The sequence below is a fragment of the Acipenser ruthenus genome, chromosome 40, assembly GCF_902713425.1.
Source record: "Acipenser ruthenus chromosome 40, fAciRut3.2 maternal haplotype, whole genome shotgun sequence".
Taxonomy (NCBI): domain Eukaryota; kingdom Metazoa; phylum Chordata; class Actinopteri; order Acipenseriformes; family Acipenseridae; genus Acipenser; species Acipenser ruthenus.
This window is the reverse complement of record NC_081228.1, coordinates 10,730,216-10,738,365: the sequence shown is the minus strand read 5'-3', so window position 1 is coordinate 10,738,365 and position 8,150 is coordinate 10,730,216.

Genomic DNA, 8,150 nt, shown 5'->3' with positions numbered 1-8,150 from the left:
CATAAAGAGCCAGGTGCACACCTTCCGCCTTCAGACCCTGCAGAGATTCCTGTACGCAGACCCGGCCCCGCAGTGGTGCACGCTGGCGTCCCTCCTGTTGCGCCAGCTGCACGACCTGGGCTACGACCGGCAGCTCTTTTGGATCGACCTCCGGGAATCCGTCTCCCCGAGCTGCCGGTCTTTTACCAGGACCTGCTCAGGACCCGGAGCATGTTTAACGTCGGCCGAGACGCCGTTCCGACCGAGGGCGAGGTACTCCTGCTGGAGCCCCTGCTGCACAACCCCCACCTGGGTGCGCAGGCACTGGAGTCCCCCTCTGTGCGGCGCGCACTGATCTCGGCCAAGGTGACCAGAGTCTGGGATCTCCTGGATTGCGAGCGGTCGGAGTGGCTGACCCCCGAGTCGCTCGTCGCCAGGGCAGCTCGGGCGACCATCAGGACCGCCGGCCGCGTGATCCGGGAGTGCAAAGCAGCGTTGCACCCAGACTCTGTCAGGTATCTCGAGGGAGTTATCAGGACCGGGGAGCCATCTTCCATCCCCCCGCTACCCCCGGCTCTCCGGTCCTGCTGATCTAACCCAAGGCGCGGGCCCCGATCGGCGTCGAGGAGGACCCTGTACGCGATGACGACCCTGTACGCGATGACGCTCCACACCCTCCACTTCCTCGCCCTCGTCTCCCGCCGAGACACCGCTTGGTGGGAGACCCTCCGACCCCCGGAGGGCGTCGGTCCCCAGTGGGAGGCCCTGTACTCCCCGCTGGTCTCCAGGGGAGCTGGGGACTTGGGATGGAGGGTCCTGCACGGAGCGCTCGCATCAGGAGAGATCTTGCGTCACTTTACCGACTCGGACGCCACATGCCCTTTCTGCGGTCAGTCCGAGTCGGTAAGTCACATTTATTTTCTTTGCGCCAGGCTGCAGCCGTTTTTCCTGCTGCTGAGGAATCTGTTGCTGCAGTTCTGGCTGCACTTTTCACCCACCCTCCTTATTTTCGGGCACCCTGTCCGTGGCTCCACTAAAAAAAGAGACCTCCTCGTGAATCTGCTCCTAGCTCTTGCTAGACTCGCCATCTACAAGACCAGGAAGCGTAAGATGATCGGGGAGGGTCTCTTTGACTGTGGGGCCATGTTCAGGGCACTTACCCGATCCCGGATTCAGTTAGAACACGCCCACGCGGAGTCTGCTGGCGACATGGCCACTTTTGTCGACCAGTGGGCTCTAGGGGGCGTGCTCTGTACCACCTCCCCTTTCGTTTTACAAATTTAATTTACAGACATTTTTACCGGTTCTTTCTTTCATTAGTTAAGGCCTAGTTTTTGTTGGCACCCCTATTTTAGGGGTGCTAAATTGAATTTTTTCTCCGGCCGCCGTTGTGCAGCCATTGCACCGGCTGCCACTGGGCAGTCGGTGTAGTCCGGCCTACTAGGCCTTAAATAGAACTAATAATAATGATGATGATATATTAATGATGTCAACAGTAAGGAAACCCCCCAGAGAAGATTTTTTTTTAAATCAAATACTATGTATTGCTAATTCCTTTCTATTACAGGCATTTTAAAAGAGCATGAAATGAAGCAATACAATGCACTTAAAAATAAGAATGTATTTTATTTATAAATATTAACATGTGTACAAAAAAAAAAGATCAAACCACAGATGAAAAATGCATTAAATCCACACCAGGCAATTACATACAATTTACTACAGGACATTGTTCTGTTACATTGCATGAATGGAAATTAAAGGCATATCTCGTGCAATAGGTATACAACTTTTATTTCAATGTTCAGTGCAGGTGTTTATGAGAAAAGCATTGTCCAGAGATACCGATACTTTTTAAACAGTGAAATATGAATACCATACTAGAAATATTTAATTACATTGAAAGACAAATTCAACAATACAGCTTTCAACATAGCAAACAAAACAGGTTAAACTGGAACAAAACAGATTATAATATATGCATTGTAGTGTTTACATTAACTTGTGGTTCAATATTGCAATCAGCTTTACACGTAGGGGCTTTGACCAGAGGAAAGTCCAACTTGTGCTGAATGAAATGCTATATAGGTTTGATGGGGTACATTAGAACACAAAACAGAAAAAAGAAACAATGAACCACCATAAAAAATAATTTTAAAAAAAGGGAGTGCTTGCCTTCATCTCTCCCGAGCCAAGGCAAGTTGCAGTTGTGAGACAAAAAAATAATTCTTAAAATAATTATGAATAATTTACAATAATTAGAAACTGTAAAAACTGTGAGAAAATAAAAAAGGGGGGGGGAGAGAAGGACTTATTTCTTCTTGGCACGCATTTCAGCCAACCACTGCTCCACAGTTTTGCCCGAGGAAGCAGAGCAGAAGGCAATGTTGCCAAAGCGGCTGTGGCCGAACTCCTTCTGCTTTGGCTGTCCGCAGAGAGAACACAAGTTCTCTGCTCTCTTCCGCTCATACTTTCTCTTCCCGGTGTTGGAGCCCCTCTCCTCCTCCTCTGCCCTCTTCTTGTGTCGCCAGCTGGTGGTCCTGGGCACGGGAGCAGCAGCAGCAGCAGCAGCAGCAGCTGAAGAGGTGGAAGGAGATGAAGTGGGATGTGGTGCAGGGGTGGCCGAGGGGCCCAGGACTGCGGTCTGCACCGTGGCCCCAGGGTGTTTCCGCTGCTTTGCCTGACCCGCAGTGTTTTGGGGGCATGGAAATACATACGGCTGGTGTCCGTATGTCATGCCCTCCTGTAGCAGCGGGCACGGCTGCGGTTGAGGCTCTGGGTCCACTGCGCTGGCGCAAGGGGGTACCACCCCCTGTTGAAGGACAGCGTGCTCCTGCCCCTTCTGCCGTTTGTTGTGCCTAAAACACAGCAAATGCATGACATACAGTTTAACGTTTCAACAAAAACACAGTCACTTGTTTGTGGTAGTTATGTAGATTATGTGCGTTTTTCTTTCAGCCTTTAACCTCAAACTGTATAGCGACTGAGACTTGGGGCGCAGATGGCACTGCCAGCGGGTGAACGAGGCCAGTGATGGTGGGGTCCTCGACCTCGTCGTCCACGTCATCCTCAAACCCCTCATCCTCAACGTCCAGATCCTCATCTGCAGCCTCGTCCGGATCCAAGTCGATGGCCTGCAGCACGCTGCCTGTCTGCGAGTACAGGTACTCAACTCCGATGAGCTCGCCTGGAAAGAAAAAAAAAAAAAAAGTGTAAGCAGCTTTATTGTTTTCATAGTCACAGTTACAAGCAGTTGACAAGTAAACGCTGGTACATACCTGTATACTCGCCAGGCTTCGTGAAATCCTCAACCAGACTGCAGCCAAGAAGTTTCTGGCTCAATCTGTTGAGGGCGTGCTGCAGGGAGCCACTGTAGCTGTGCAGGATCTGTCTTGGTCCCTCCACTGCAGCTGCGGCGTGGTCCTCATTCCACCTCACCAGCCCCTCCAGCAGGACACAGCTTCCCAAAACATACAGTACGCGTCAATATTGGTTATTTACCTGGGATGAAGCGGTTGAGGTGGAGATGGAAAGACTCCAAGGAAGTCGACCCGCGCGCGCAGCGGTAGACCAGCAGTGTCACGCCTCCCTTCTTGAGCTGCCCGATCTTGGTGTACAGCTGTACACCTGGGGGGTCCTGGATGCAGTGGAGGTGACGTCTCTGCACCAGCCAGATGGCCTGGATGCGGTCGTGGTCCAGCAGTGGGATGCCCATCGTGTCCAGACCCTTCTCGCCGTCGAAGGTCTCAATCAGCTCCTCCAAGAGCTGTGCCGTCTCCTCCGCTCCCCGAGTCCGGCGGAGACAGTGGAGAGCCAGCTCCTTCTTGGAGATGCGGCGCGAGACCTCGGCGTCCGTCAGGCCGAACACCCGCCGCTTCCCCTCAAGCTCCGACCGCTTGGCCTCCATCAGCAGGGCAACGTCCTCCTCGGCCCACTTAAAGATGGAGGCAGACAGCCGCCCCATGAAGGTGCCGTACAGCTGGTGGCTCTCCGTGGTGCAGCCTGCTGCGAACCGGCACATCAGGTGCCACATGTCAAGCCGGACGACCAGCTGGTCCCACTCCGGGAACATGGCAGCAGCCTTCGACACCCCGCCGAGGGAGCAGCAGTCGCGGTCCACGTGGAGGAGCTTAGGGGGAGCCTCGCCGGCTTTCTGGTACCGCTGCATCAGCCCGCTAGCCATGGGAAGCAGGCCCTCACCCTCGTGCGAGGTCAGCACGGACATGAGGACCTGCCCAAACTCGTTCCCTATGTTGGTAGACCAGGCAGCCGTGCCGGCAGCAGCACCCACGAGCTTCTTTGTCACCTGAAAACACATACAAAATCAACAGAATTTAGTGTTTTTTTTTTTTTTTTTTTTTTTAAACAATAATTTGGTGTGCAAATGTTCTATATAAATATGCTGGGGTTAACAAATCATTTTTACCTTCTTGGTCGAGTCAATTTTCAGGATGGACCCGAACATGGAGGTGACCCTGGCCTTGACCTCTTCAAGCCGCGAGAGGACGTCGTAGCTGTACACTCTCAGCAGCCATCGAGGTCTGGGCACCGGCAGCATGGGAGGGGGTGCGATGATGTTGGGCTGCACAATGCCCTGGGCCAGGAAGGGCTCGAACTCGGCGAGGTACTGCAGGGACCGCTGCATCCAGGCCTCGCTGTGCTGTTCGCACAGCGTATTGTACAGCTGGGTGGCACTGTTTCCCAGAGTGCGCTCCCGCATCAGCCTCAGCACCCTCATGTCGCAAGACAGCCTGCAAGACGCGGTTATTAAATGTGCATCATTTAACAGAAGTAACTAAATGTTTTCTTTTTTTTTTAATGAAAAAATAAAAAATAAAAAAAACACTTTACACTTACCGGTACGTGAGAATCGCCGGGAAGAGGCTCCGATGAGCTGGATCCAGCTGATTCAGCACATGACCGGACCAGCCAGCCACCTTCTTCTTGCACTGACGGCACTCCAGGTACTCCGTGGCAATGTCGTACCAACCGTCAATGCTCAAGACCCTCCAGACGGTCTTGTACAGCCCGGCGCCAGTCAGCTTGTGGCCGAGGCACTGGGGCTGGGTGCACGTCAGCTTGAATGCCCACATGCGGTAGGGCATCCAGAGAAACAGAGGCCGGCAGAAGAAGGGGCCTGGCGATGCTGGAGGCTGATTGTGGATCAGCCGGGGCTGGGGAGGGAACCACCACAGATGCAGGTCCGAGGTCAGCTCCAGCTTCCCAATCCTGTTCCTGATAAACAGTGCCCTGGCGATCCACTCGTGCTGCTCCTTGGGCAGCGACTGCTTCCATGCTTCAGGAAGAAGCACCTGCAGGAAAAATAAAAACAAACATATATGCTGTAATAAAGTCATTCAAGGGCACTATATAAGCTTGAGGATGGAAAGGGCTTTATGCCCTGTGAATACACTGTACAACCACTAGAGGTCTTGGCTTGATGGCCCAGTTAATTGATTTATTGTTGGCAGCTGGACTTAATGATAAGCCCTTTAAAAAGGGAGAGGTTCAACCCGTCTGGGAGAGGTGGATGGAAGAAGGGCACATGTGTGTGGATCTGGAGAGGAAAAACAAAAGATCACAAAACACGTTGTTAAAGAAATTAAGTTTAATATTTGTTTTTTTGTTATGGGTAACAGATAGCTGTCCCGTGGTTAGACAGGGCCTCCTTATAAAGGTTAAGTTAAGAGTGAATTAAAATAAATAAATAAAGAACACCAAGAGTGTTGTTGAACGGCAACTCGAGTCTCCTACCTGTGGTTTACTAGTCCTTGGGGTCACGTCATCACAACTTGGTGTCAGAAGTGGGATGTGAACGCCCCTACAGGTGTGGAGGACTAGTTAAAAAAAAAAAAAAAAAAAAAAAAAAAAAAAAAATTATGGAAGACGTGGTAAAAGCACTTCTGCAAGTTACCGCTGCGCAGCAGGACACCAACCGACAAATTGCTGCCCAAGTAGCTGCGCAAGAAAAAAGACACCAGGAACAGATGGCGGTGCAGCAAGCGGCTACCCTGGCATTACAGCAGCAGCAGCAACAGTTGTTGGCCCAGCTGGTAAGAGCACAGGAGGAGCGTCAAGACATGACACAACAACTACCTGCAGCTGAGGGTGGCCGACCCTTGAGCAACCCCATAAGACCCAGTCACCTGTTGTCCAAAATGACCCAGCAAGATGATGTGGAAGCGTACCTTCTGGCATTTGAAAGGATCGCTGCCAGAGAAGGTTGGCCAAAAAACCAATGGGCTGGAAGTCTGGCACCATTTCTGATTGGTGATGCTCAGAAAGCGTACTTTGACTTGGGCACCCCCGCTGGTGAGGATTACGACCAACTCAAGGCAGAGATTTTGGCGAGGGCAGGAGTGACAGCCGCCGTCAGAGCACAGCGGTTCCATGCGTGGACCTATAGCCAGGAGCGAGCCTCCCGCTCGCAAATGTTTGATTTGGTACATTTGGCCAAGCGCTGGTTACAGCCGGAGGTTAACTCAGCTAGCAGAGTTGTGGAAATCCTTGTAATGGACCGGTTTTTAAGAGCCTTACCCGGGTCCCTCAAGAAGTGGGTAGGACAAGGTGACCCATCCTCCCTTGATGACTTTGTGGCCTTGGTGGAGCGACAGATCGCCTCAGAGGAACTGGCACGAACCCCATCAGCAACGTCCCCCAGGAGCAATTGGCGGACACCTCCTCTGAAACAGCGCCCCGGCCAGAACTCTGGTAAGATCGAACTGAGGGGAGGGGTTGCTGAAGAGCGGTTGAGAACCGTGAAGGGACTGGGGGAAAGAGGGGTGATGCAAGGTTTGAATAGTGGTCAAAATGTGAACCAGTACCAGAATTATAAGTGTTATCGTTGCAATGAGTATGGCCATATTGCTGTACAGTGCCCAAATGAACAGACACCTATGGAATGCAATGTGTTGGATTATAAGTATTGTGGGGTAACCAGTGTTGTGGGTGCTGCTATAGGAGGTCATCAGTTCATGCTCCCTGTGAGTGTAAATGGGAAACCAGCCCAGGCTCTTGCAGATTCAGGCAGTGCTATTACCCTTATTGAACAAAAAATTGTGAAGTGCAGCCAATTGGATCAGGGTCTCAGGACTGGTATCACTTGTATCCACGGTGATACTAATTTCTATCCTACCTGTCAGGTGAATCTGAGCTTTAATGGGGTTGAAAGTAGTGTTCGAGTGGGGGTCTTACCAAAGCTCCCACACGAGGTGATATTGGGCAGAGATTACCCAGGTTTTCATAACTTGCTTCAAGTACAGGGGAAATTGGCACCCCCTACTGACCAAAGGAAAGTTGGTGAAATTGAGCCAACAGAGTGTCTGGAGCAATTGTTTCCATTTACAGACTCTGACTTGTTTGTAGATAATGTTAAAGTCAGAAAAACTCGGAAGGAGAAAAGGGCTTCCAAGCGTGAATGGAGAGCTCTGGCTACAATTCAGGAAAGTGTACTAGTAGGGGAGAGTTCAAAAAGGGTTGGAAAAGGGGTGAGTACTCAGTGTAACTCTCAGGAGATAATAGATGAAACAGGTAGTACACACATTACCATGGGAGAACCAGAACAGGCTGTATTAGAAGAGTGGAGGGTGCCAGACTCGCAGTTTGGAAGGGAACAGACAAATGACCCTGCTCTGGTCAATGCCTGGAAAAATGTAGTTGAGGTAAATGGGGTACCAATAGAGGGAAAAACCAAAGGGGATGGTGATTGTTTTATTGTCAAGAATGACCTGTTGTACAGGGTAACGTGCATTGGGGAGGAGGTAGTAGAACAACTCCTGGTGCCAGTCTGCTATAGGAAAGTGGTGTTACGCCTGGCACATAGTCATCTATTTGGAGCACATTTGGGAATTGAAAAAACCACACAGCGTATTCTTAAAAGGTTCTTTTGGACAGGTGTGTATAAGGAAGTGGAAAAGTACTGTAATGGTTGTCCCGACTGCCAAAGGGCCAGTCCCCGCAGTAAATTCAGAGCTCCCCTAGTGCCGCTTCCCATTATAGATGTACCCTTCGAGCGCATTGCTGCAGACCTGGTCGGACCATTGCCACGATCAGCCCGGGGGCATGAGCATGTGCTGGTAATACTAGATTATGCCACCAGGTTTCCAGAAGCAATTCCCCTGAGGAACACTGCATCTAAAACCATTGCTAAAGAGTTGGTGCAGGTGTTCTCT